The sequence below is a fragment of the Mangifera indica genome, unplaced genomic scaffold (genome assembly GCF_011075055.1).
Source record: "Mangifera indica cultivar Alphonso unplaced genomic scaffold, CATAS_Mindica_2.1 Un_0030, whole genome shotgun sequence".
Classification (NCBI taxonomy): domain Eukaryota; kingdom Viridiplantae; phylum Streptophyta; class Magnoliopsida; order Sapindales; family Anacardiaceae; genus Mangifera; species Mangifera indica.
Window position 1 is genome coordinate 88,521 of NW_025401122.1, and position 10,055 is coordinate 98,575.

At 34.7% G+C, this 10,055-nt stretch overlaps 1 long non-coding RNA gene across 7 annotated transcripts; it reads right to left on the reverse strand.

Annotated features, from left to right (window-relative positions):
• Nucleotides 1-4,402: 4,402 nt before the first annotated feature.
• On the reverse strand, nt 4,403-7,419 carry LOC123206274. Of its 7 annotated transcripts, none has more exons than XR_006499968.1 (5): nt 7,312-7,406; nt 7,169-7,210; nt 6,998-7,096; nt 6,050-6,630; nt 4,403-4,842 (listed from the first exon to the last, which is right to left on the reverse strand). It is a non-coding gene; the product is annotated as an uncharacterized LOC123206274 (long non-coding RNA). The 7 variants fall into 7 exon arrangements; XR_006499972.1 differs by having other exon boundaries at nt 7,164-7,210; XR_006499971.1 differs by lacking the exon at nt 7,169-7,210 and having other exon boundaries at nt 7,312-7,419.
• Between the last annotated feature and the right edge of the window lie 2,636 nt (nt 7,420-10,055).

Consider the following 10,055-nt stretch of genomic DNA (forward strand, 5'->3'; position numbering starts at 1 on the left):
TAATTTTTTTCTTATAAGATTTTTTCATTCATTTTTTGGCTAGCTTCTCCTTGTCAGATGCCTTCTTTACCAACGACCTTCTTTCCCAATAACCTCTTCGTTCGTCTTCTTTTCCGATGACAAAAGACTTGGTGGAATTAGCTAAATCCACTTAATCTCATTTGTCAAAGGTCTTCCACTCGTCATCATCAGTCGACACCAACCAAGAGCTAACAAGAAGATAACTAGAATGCTAACCCATCTTGACGAAGCACCGATGAAGATGAGTGAATCATCAGTCGAAAAAGAAGCGTCGATGGATTATTCCTCTTCTTTGTTTTGGACAAACGTTTGATTAATTGACTTTCCATTTTCAATGTATGATACGTTCGAGTGAGACATTACCTAGAGGAAGAGAGACTGCACATGGGTTATTGATTTAAGACAAAGAAAGTGGTCGTAAAATGAGAGAAAGAAAAGTAAACTCTAGTAAGGGAAAATGCAACTTTTCAAACTTTTTAGGTAGTAGTGAAGTTGTTAGTTTTTAAAATCTAGAGGGCAAAATAAGATATAATTTTATTTATTTTAAAATTATTATTATAATGATAGTTTTACCTTTAGATATAACTAAAAATTTTAATCGAAGTTGGATGATAGGTGGGTATTTAAGTTTTTGAAACTCTATAAGTATGAATTTGGAAATTGACTAAACCTTGGGTGGGAATAAGTCTTTTGGCCTAGTTAATTTAGGAAAATGGTAAAAATACTATTTTCCACTAGACATGGTAAGGGTCATAGGCCCACAACTTAGTCTAAATCCCATTTTTGGTATAGTGCACAAGGCATAAGCCATTTCAGTATAGTTCATTATTTGCGAACACACGACTCAAGTTCATGTCATAGGTCTTGCTATGCAAGCAAATCAACAAGATGAACCGTGTTGAAGCTAGCTAATGATGAAATTGCATTAAAATAGTATGATTCAACCAAAATCGTGTTCCTCCAATTTAATTCTAATTAAAATTGCATTAGATATGCCATTGTGATTTCAACTAGAATCATACTAGAATGGTGCAAATCCAACCAAAATTGCATTGACATGATGTGATTATGATGTAGTTTCAACCTTAATTTTAACTATAATCAGTGTGATTACAGATTTGAGATTGGTTGGACTAAGGTTTGTGTTTTTATTTTTTTTAACTATATATAAGGGTCTAAGTAATAAATTTTAAAGTTGGTGAAAAAAGGTAGTTTATTTATACTTTAGGGTTGTAAGTAATGTTAATGGTATAATATTTGTATATTTAATAAATGGAAGAAATTACCTCTTGATCATTAAAAGAATGCTAGACTTGTTGTTTTGACATAGTTAAGATGTGAAATAGTTGTTCTCTCTAGTACATATGGTTGAGTGTATTTGATCCGAGTCATTTTAAATTGATAAAGTCAATGCCCTCCTATAATAGAGAAATGTTATCTTGAGAAAAAATTAAAAAAAATAACTCAATTGTGCAAATGAGCAAATGAGAAGGTAAGCCAACTTAAAGAGGAGAGAAACCCACATCGAAATTGGTGATATGGTGTTACTCAAACTACATCCATACCACTTTAAGAAATTGGCCAAAAGACCTAAAAAAAAATTGAGCCACACTTTTATATGTCCTATTAGATCACAGAGAAAATCAATTTAGTTGCTTATTGTCTTGTCTTACCTTGCCTCTTAATAGTAATATTCATCTTGTATTTCATGTCTCCTAGTTAAAAAAGCCGTTTGACACTACGGTTCAGTCTCAATCTCTCCCTAATTGTCTATCTAATGATTTGGAATTGTAGTTGTAACCAAAAATTTTGTTAGGTAACAGATTCTCTAAGACTGGTCGCTTTAAGATTCTAATTAAATGGAGTCTACTGCCTGAATTTGAAAATTCACAGGAGGATTAAGAGGATATCAATGAGCACTTCTCCCATTTTCACCTTGAGGACGAGGTGAAAGTCTTGGGGTGTATTGATGGAGGCCCAATCACCAAAATTTATCTTCGCAAGTCTAAGAGGGGAATGCATGGGGACATCCCAAGAAATCTAGGAGTTGAATCAATTGAGAGTAGAATGCATGAGCGTGTTAAGCGCAAAAATAGCTTTGAAGTGGATTTCTACGAAACTGGTGTTAAACACGATGTGGGTTCTGAAAAACCTATAATCAGGATGAAAGTGAGACGCTAGTTATAAGGTGGAAGCTTACAACATTTGGTGTGATAACAATTAATCTTATTTCCATTATTCTAATTTATAAATAAAATATGATTTTATTTATTCATTTAATAAATCAAATATTTACTTAAGTTATTTTTGTAATTTGAGGAACTGTGTTTGGTATTCCGATCAACTTTAAACTGAAGTCCAGTGATTGTAATAAAAAATTCAGTTTTGATGTTAACAACCAATCAATTCTCTCAATCACTAGACCAACATAATTTAATTTCTCGTTTCCAATAGAGAATCTGGATTCTACAAATATTCTTCAAAACAACATCAAGGCAAAAGCTATCTAGTCTCTTAAGCACTCAATTAGCCGTACTAAAAAATTTTTCAGTTACAATATTGTGGTAATGTGGGCAACTTGGACATAGTTTAAGGAAAAGAATAATCCTCCCTCTCAAAAGAATAGTTTTCCAACTATGATATATACACCATATGTGTGTTAATCTGTGCTAATATAATGCATTCATCTCCACCATTTTAACAAAGAATTAATACATCTATATTCCTTGTGTTTATGAATTGTGAAGTTCTTAAAAGTATCAAGGTGGAACCAATTGCTGCTGCTTTACTCATTTGCCTTTCTGTTTGTTTGTGAGTTGCTGCTATAGTTTGCTGTGGGCTGCTGAGTGCTGGTTTGATCGTAAACTTGATCGAGAGAGGAGCCAAGCCTGGGACCAACTGAGGGGAGTTCATTGAGCCTCTGGAGGCCATCAGGTTTGCTAGCCACCATATTCAGGTACCTATCAAGCTCCAACTGAAATTCAGCCAATAATATGACGCCGCAATATTGTTGATTTATATCCCAAAAAAGTAACCAATGATTTAAGAGCAGAATGCTAACAATGTTACAAGCTACATTTTCATGGGTAGAACACATGTAATCAAGAACCATAAACTGTAATCACAACGGTGCAACATTCGCACAATGAATCCAAATTTAAATGAGCTGAGATAATACCAATTCCGGCGTTTTTCATGAAGACTTTGTAACAAGCAGTTCTATATGGCACAAAAGCTTATCTATTAGGTTTAATTTAGTGTTGACAAATATTTGAGATGATGAATTTGTTGGAGAATATTGTATGAATATGGATGTCTTGGCATAAATAGTAAACTATAATTGGGGACAGTTGTCATGAAAACCTCATGTTCATTGAAAGGCCAGCCAATACGTGTAAGAAGTTAAAATAGGATCTAATATATGCCATATGCCCATCTTTTTCCATAGTTAGACAAACTACTTCATATAAAGGTTAAAATTTGATAGAAATTTACCTCAAGATCTTTTGAGTAAAAGTGTAGAACGCGTTAGTGCAACAGGATCTGATTGTAGAATAGGTTTAAGGCCTTATCCAGCTGAGATGCTGATGAATCCAACACTCAAGTGCATCCGAAAATAGTATCAAGTTTATGAATCCAACTGATATGGTGCATGGGCCCGGGTAGAAACAAATTCACGAATCCAAGCACATGCACAGGGGTGCATTAGGACGATAATAGCAAATTCAATGAAAAGAGATAGAGGCAATGAAAAGCAGAGCAGACACACCACACACACAGGGGAGAACCCGGACTAGCCCGTGCGAACTCCCCTCAAAACCACCAAAAGAGAAGTTTTATTAAGATCTGTGTGACCTGCCATGCAAGCGCACCTGTCATGGCAAAGGTCGGATGACAAAACAAGGACTGAACCCACTGTGCAGTGGGCTGATAATATGTTTTTAATTTCCAACTACTTTTCTCCTGTAACAAATTATGGTGTAGTGGGCTGATAATATGTTTTTAATTTCAGAAATATTTCATAAACAATGTTGTCGGGCATGCAAATTAATCCACAGACTAAAATTAATAAGAGAGATTGTAATATAAATATTTAAGTTCAGCCAAGAAATATTTCAGAAATATTGTTTATAATCCAATAAAAGCAGAAACAATAGCAGATTCCAGTTTTGTTTTAGTAATTTAATTTAAAGTAAAATTTTGTAGAGACGGTCCAAGAAATCCAACAGCTAAATCAGTAGAGAAATTCAGTTGCTGGTCTAGAGTTTGTTGAATTAACGCCTCCAAGAGATATGGGTAGCAGCACATGAGGAGTGCGGGACCACCATTCTGATATGAGAATATCCAGTAAATAAAGGAAATAATAGTAGGCAAAGAAGGGTAGAGAAGAATAAATCCTTTTATTGAGTTTGATTTATTGTATTACAGTTAGAGTGGGTTGGCTCTGGAAACCCAGCTTACATATTTTTCCTTTTTCTTCAGTTGTTTCCATTTTCAGCTACAATTACATACTCTGATGGCTACTGTAATGACTATTATTTCTAGAGCTCTTTGAATGCAATATGATGCTGTTTTCTTCTTTTCCATTTATATTCTTGTGTTCATGGATAGTGGTGTTGCTGGAATATTTAGGGTGAACCAATTGCTGCAGTTTTGCTCATTTTCATTTCTGTTTGTTTGAGAGTTGCCGCTGTATTTTGCTGTGGGTTGCTGAGTGCTGGTTTGATCGGAACTGAACTGGAGAGGAGCCAAACCTGGGACCGAGGGGAGTTGCTGGAACCTATCAGAATTGGAGGTTTGCTAGCCACCATATTCCGGTACCTATCAGATTGGTAGAGAGAAAATTATTCAATAATTCATGATAATGGAGTTTTCGAGGGGAGAAGAGATTACTATTAAATCATAATTCTCAAGAGAAGAAAGAGACAGATAAAAAGAGTGAAAAAAAAAAATTCCATTTCGCTATGAAAGATTAAATGGGTAAAATAATCTTTTTTTAAAATTAATTATGAATTGCAATATCCATAAACTTGCCCCAAAGAACCTTCACGTAAGAAAAAAAGATGTAACTGTTGAAAGGGCCCCGAATAACTTAAAAGAATGAATAGTTTTGATCAGAAAACTCAGTAGCTCCCAAGCAAATTGAAAGATCTGTAATTGTAGGACTTTATTTATTCTCCAACACAAACCTCATGCCAAAAATCAGCTTCCCCAGCAAATGAGAGAGATCTTCTATTTAACTTTTTCTCACACATCCCGTACTTCTTCCATCATTAAATGGGGAACAAAGACTCCAACGAAAACTCAGGCAATAATATGAAGCAGCAAACATAATTGATTTACATTCCAAAAGAGTAATCAATTACATATAAGCAGGATGCTAACAATTTTACAAGCTGCATTTTCATGGGTAGGCCACATGGAATCAAGAACTATAAACTAAAATCACAATGGTGCAACATTAACACTATAAAATTCCACTTTTAGTTGAGCTGAAATAATACCAATTTGGGCATTTTCCAGATTAGTTTGTAACAAGCTGTTCTATATAACACAAAAGCTTATCTATTAGGTTTAATTCAGTTTAAACTAAATATAGTAACTTGTAGTTAGAAACTCTAAGGACATGCATGGTTTACATTACCTCCACATACCTCAAAAACCTAAGGTTCTATCTTATCATCCAGTTATCCAATGACAAAGGTACTATAATGTATACTGTGCCACCCAAGTGAAAAAACAAGAACAAAAGTAACATGAATTCCTGGGTGCAAATTAGCAGTTAACAAAATGATTGGAGAATATTTAAGAGCATGAATTTCCTGGAAAATGTTGTATGAATATGAATGTCTTGGCACACATGGTAAAGTGTAATGGGAGATGGTTGTTATGAAAACCTCATGTTAATTGAAAGGCCAGCCAATACATGTAAGAACATTAAAATAGGATCTAATATATGCCATATGCCCATTTGTTTCCATAGTTGAACAAAGTACTCTAATAAGGTTGAAATTTGGAAGAAATTTACCTCCAAATCTTTTGAGTAGAATGTATTAGTGCAACAGGATCTGATTGTTGAATGGGTTTAAAACCTTATCCCGCTGAGATGCTTATGATTCCAACACTCAGGTGCATCCGGAAATAGTATCAGGTTTATGAATCCAAGTGATATGGTGCATAGGGCCGGGTAGAAACATATTCACGAATCCAAGCGCATGCACAGGGGTGCATTAGGACGATAATAGCAAATTCAATGAAAAGAGATAGAGGCAATGAAAAGCAGAGCAGACACACCACACACAGAGGGGAGAACCCGGACTATCCCGTGCGAACTCCCCTCAAAACCACCAAAAGAGAAATTTTATTAAGATTTGTGTGACCTGCCATACAAGCGCACCTGTCATGGCAAAGGTCGGATGACAAAACAAGGACTCAACCCACTGTGCAAGGGTCTCTTTATCCCATTACATTTCATTCATCCAACATCACAACTTTATCCCATTTCGCTCCTGGTTTCAATAGATTACACAACCAGATTATCTGCCACCACTGACTTGAAGAATACCCATCAACCACTGCCTCCATGGAGCCTCCCCAGGCAGATAAAACCTAAAGGAGCGAAAATTTAACCAAAATATGTCCAAAAAAACTCTGATTCGCTAAAAAAAATAAAATAAAACATATATACTATTTAGAAAGAAAAAGAACTTGCGACTTAAAACGAGACTGCATTTAGGAAGATCATTTGTGAAAAGTTTCCTAAAAAGCAGTCGATTTAGGAAGAAAATTCATAAGCTTAATGAATAATCGAAAAATGTATCATGCTATAATATCCTTATATTTTCATAATCGAAAATTGATTTATCAATGTAAATATTCTCCGAAATCAGAAAAAAAAAACTACTAATTTATTAAATAAAATGTTAACATTCTATTATAGGAAGATTAAAAAAGAGAGAGACAGAGAGAGAAATACCTTGTATGTAAAATGCGCAAAGAAAGAAGATTCTTGGCCTCTTCGTCCATGAATCGTGACGTCAATCTCAAAGAACTAATCCTTTAGCGCACGATCTTCCTATATATTATTCTCAATAATAAAGAACGTATAAGAATCAAGTCACAGCTGAAAATTGAAATAATACCATACATCAGTTGTGTTTACATCCACCACGTCTTAACAGATACAAGCCTACGCGGAAGAATCAGAAAAAAGTACGGATCTTTATATTAGCGAACCTTGAAAGGAAATAATAAACTCAGAACCGGATGGATGATGAAGTTGAATCTTACGATGAAGAAGATTTCTGGAAAAGGACGAAGCCGTGTTCTTGGAAGAACGAGCCATGAAGATCGAATCTGAGCTCTGACGAAACAAAGAGAAGGGGACTTCTAGATGACAGAATAATCATTGAAACCGAAGGCTTTATATATTGATTTCCACACGGCGGTTAGTGATATAGACGTTCATGATTTAACGACTTATTCAAAGATCGACGCCCAATATGCATCTACGTGGTTTACTATAATTGCTCGATTTTCTTATCGCTTTGGATTTACGCCTTTAGTACTGCTGACTTTTTGTTTTAGTAGTTAATCGGCCAATGGACTTATTCTCCTCCAACGTTAAGTCTATTTTCAAATTTATATTTGTGAAATTTTAAAAATCTAATTATCTATCTTCATCCATTCATTCTCGCCACCCAGTGACAATGAAGAGTATATGAGAAGATAACTAGAATGCCAACCCATTTTCACGAAGCATCAATGAAGATAGGTAAATTGTTTGTCAAAAATAAAGCATTGACAAACAATTCCTTATTTTTGTTTTGGACGGACAATCCGTCCAATTGGTTAAGAGAGAGAGTCGGCATGAGTCGTTGGTCGGAGATAGAGAGAGTGATCGAAAAATGGGAGAAGAAAAAGTAAACTATAGCAGGGAAAAAATACAACTTTTTAAATAATAGTGAAGTTATTAGTTTTCAAATTTTGAGCAAAATGAGATAAATTTTATTTATTTTTAAAATTACTATTAAAATAACGATTTTACCCTTACATATAATTGAAAATTTAAACAAAAGTTAGATGATAAGTATGTAAGTATGTGGGTTTTTAATACTCCGTGGGTATAAATTTCAAAATGGACTAAGCCTTGGGTGGGAATAAATTTTTTGGCCTAGTTAATTTAGGACAATGGAAAAAGACTATTTTCCATTGGACATGACAAGACTATGAGCCTACAACCTAGTACAAATCCCAATTTTTGTGTAATCCATAGGGCATAAGCCGTTTCAATACAGTTCGTTATTTGTGAAGATACAACCTAGGGTTATGTCATAGGTCTTGCTATGCAAGTGGATCAATATGACAAGCCATGTCGAATCTAGCTAACGATGAAATGGCTGGAATTGTATTGAAATAGTATGATTCAACTAGAATCGCATTACTCTAATTTGATTCTAATTAAAACCGCATTGGACATACCATGGTGATTTCGACTAAAATCATACTAGAACAGTGCAAATGCAACCAAAATCGCATTGATATATTGTATTTTTACGGATATGCACCAGAATGGGGATATTTTGACAAAACACACCATTTTGATGCAAATATAATTTCAACCTTAATTTTAACTATAATCAGTGTAATTATAAATTTGAGCTTGGTTGGACTAGGGTTTGTGCTTTTTTTTTTTTAAATTATAGATAAGGTCAAGTAATAAATTTTAAAGTTGGGGGAGAAAATGTAATTTATTTGTACTTTAGGGTTGTAAGTGATGTTAATGGTATGATGTATTTAATAAATTGAAGAAATTACCTCTTTTTTTTACTATTAAAAGATCGTTAAACTTATTGTTTTGACATAATTTAGATGTGAAATAGTTATTCTCTCTAATACATATAGTTGGATGTATTTGATCGAGTCAATTTAGATTGATAAGGTCAATGCCCTCCTCCAACAGAGAGATGTTATCTTGACCGAATTAATAGAGCAACTTAATCGTGCACAAGAGCGAATGAAAAAGGCAACATGACTTGAGAGAAGAGAAACCTACTTTGAAATTTGTGATACGGTGTTTCTCAAACTACAATCATACCATTTTAAGAAACTGGATGAATGACCCAATGAAAAATTGAGCTCGCATTTTTATAGGCCTTACGAGGTTACGGAGAAAATAGGCTCCGATGTTTATTATCTTGCCTTGCCTCCTAATAGTAAGATTCACTTTGTATTTCATGTCTTCTAGTTAAAGACAGTGTTTGATACTACGTAACAACCACAACCTCTCCTTGATTGTCTATCTGATGATTTGGAATTGCAGTTGCAACCAAAAACTTCGTTGGATACTAGATTCTCTAAAATTGGTCGCTTGGAGATCCTGATTAAGTGGAGCCTACTGCCTGACAATGAAAATTCATAGGAGGATATGCAGAGATCAATGAGCAGTTTTCCCATTTTCATCTTGAGTACAAGGTGAGAGTCTTTAGGGGTATTGGAGGCCTAATCACCGAAATTTATTATCGTAGGTCCAAGAAGAAAATGCATGGAGACAGCCCAGGAAATCCACCGGCCGAATCAATTAAGAGCAGAATACATGAGGACACTTCGCGAAATTCAGTAGCTGGTCTAGAGTTTGTTGAATCAATGCCTCCAGAAGATACGGGTACCAGCACATGATCAACAGAGAAATGAATATTCAGTACATAAAGGAAATGTTAGTGGGCAGAGCGAGTAAAGAAGAAAGAAATCATTTTATTGAATCAATATTTTGTATTACACTTGGAGAGGGTTGACTCTCGAAACCCATTTTCGGTTACAATTACATACTCGACTACTGTAATGACTATTATTTCTAAAGCTCTTTGAATGCAATATGATGTTGTTTTCTTCTTTTCCGTCTATATTCCTTGTGTTCATGAAGTTAGAGTATTAAGGGTGAACCAATTGCTGCTGTTTTACTCATTTTCCTTTCTGTTTGTTTGTGAATTGCTGCTGTATTTTGCTGTGCGCTGCTGAGTGCTGGTTTGATCCTA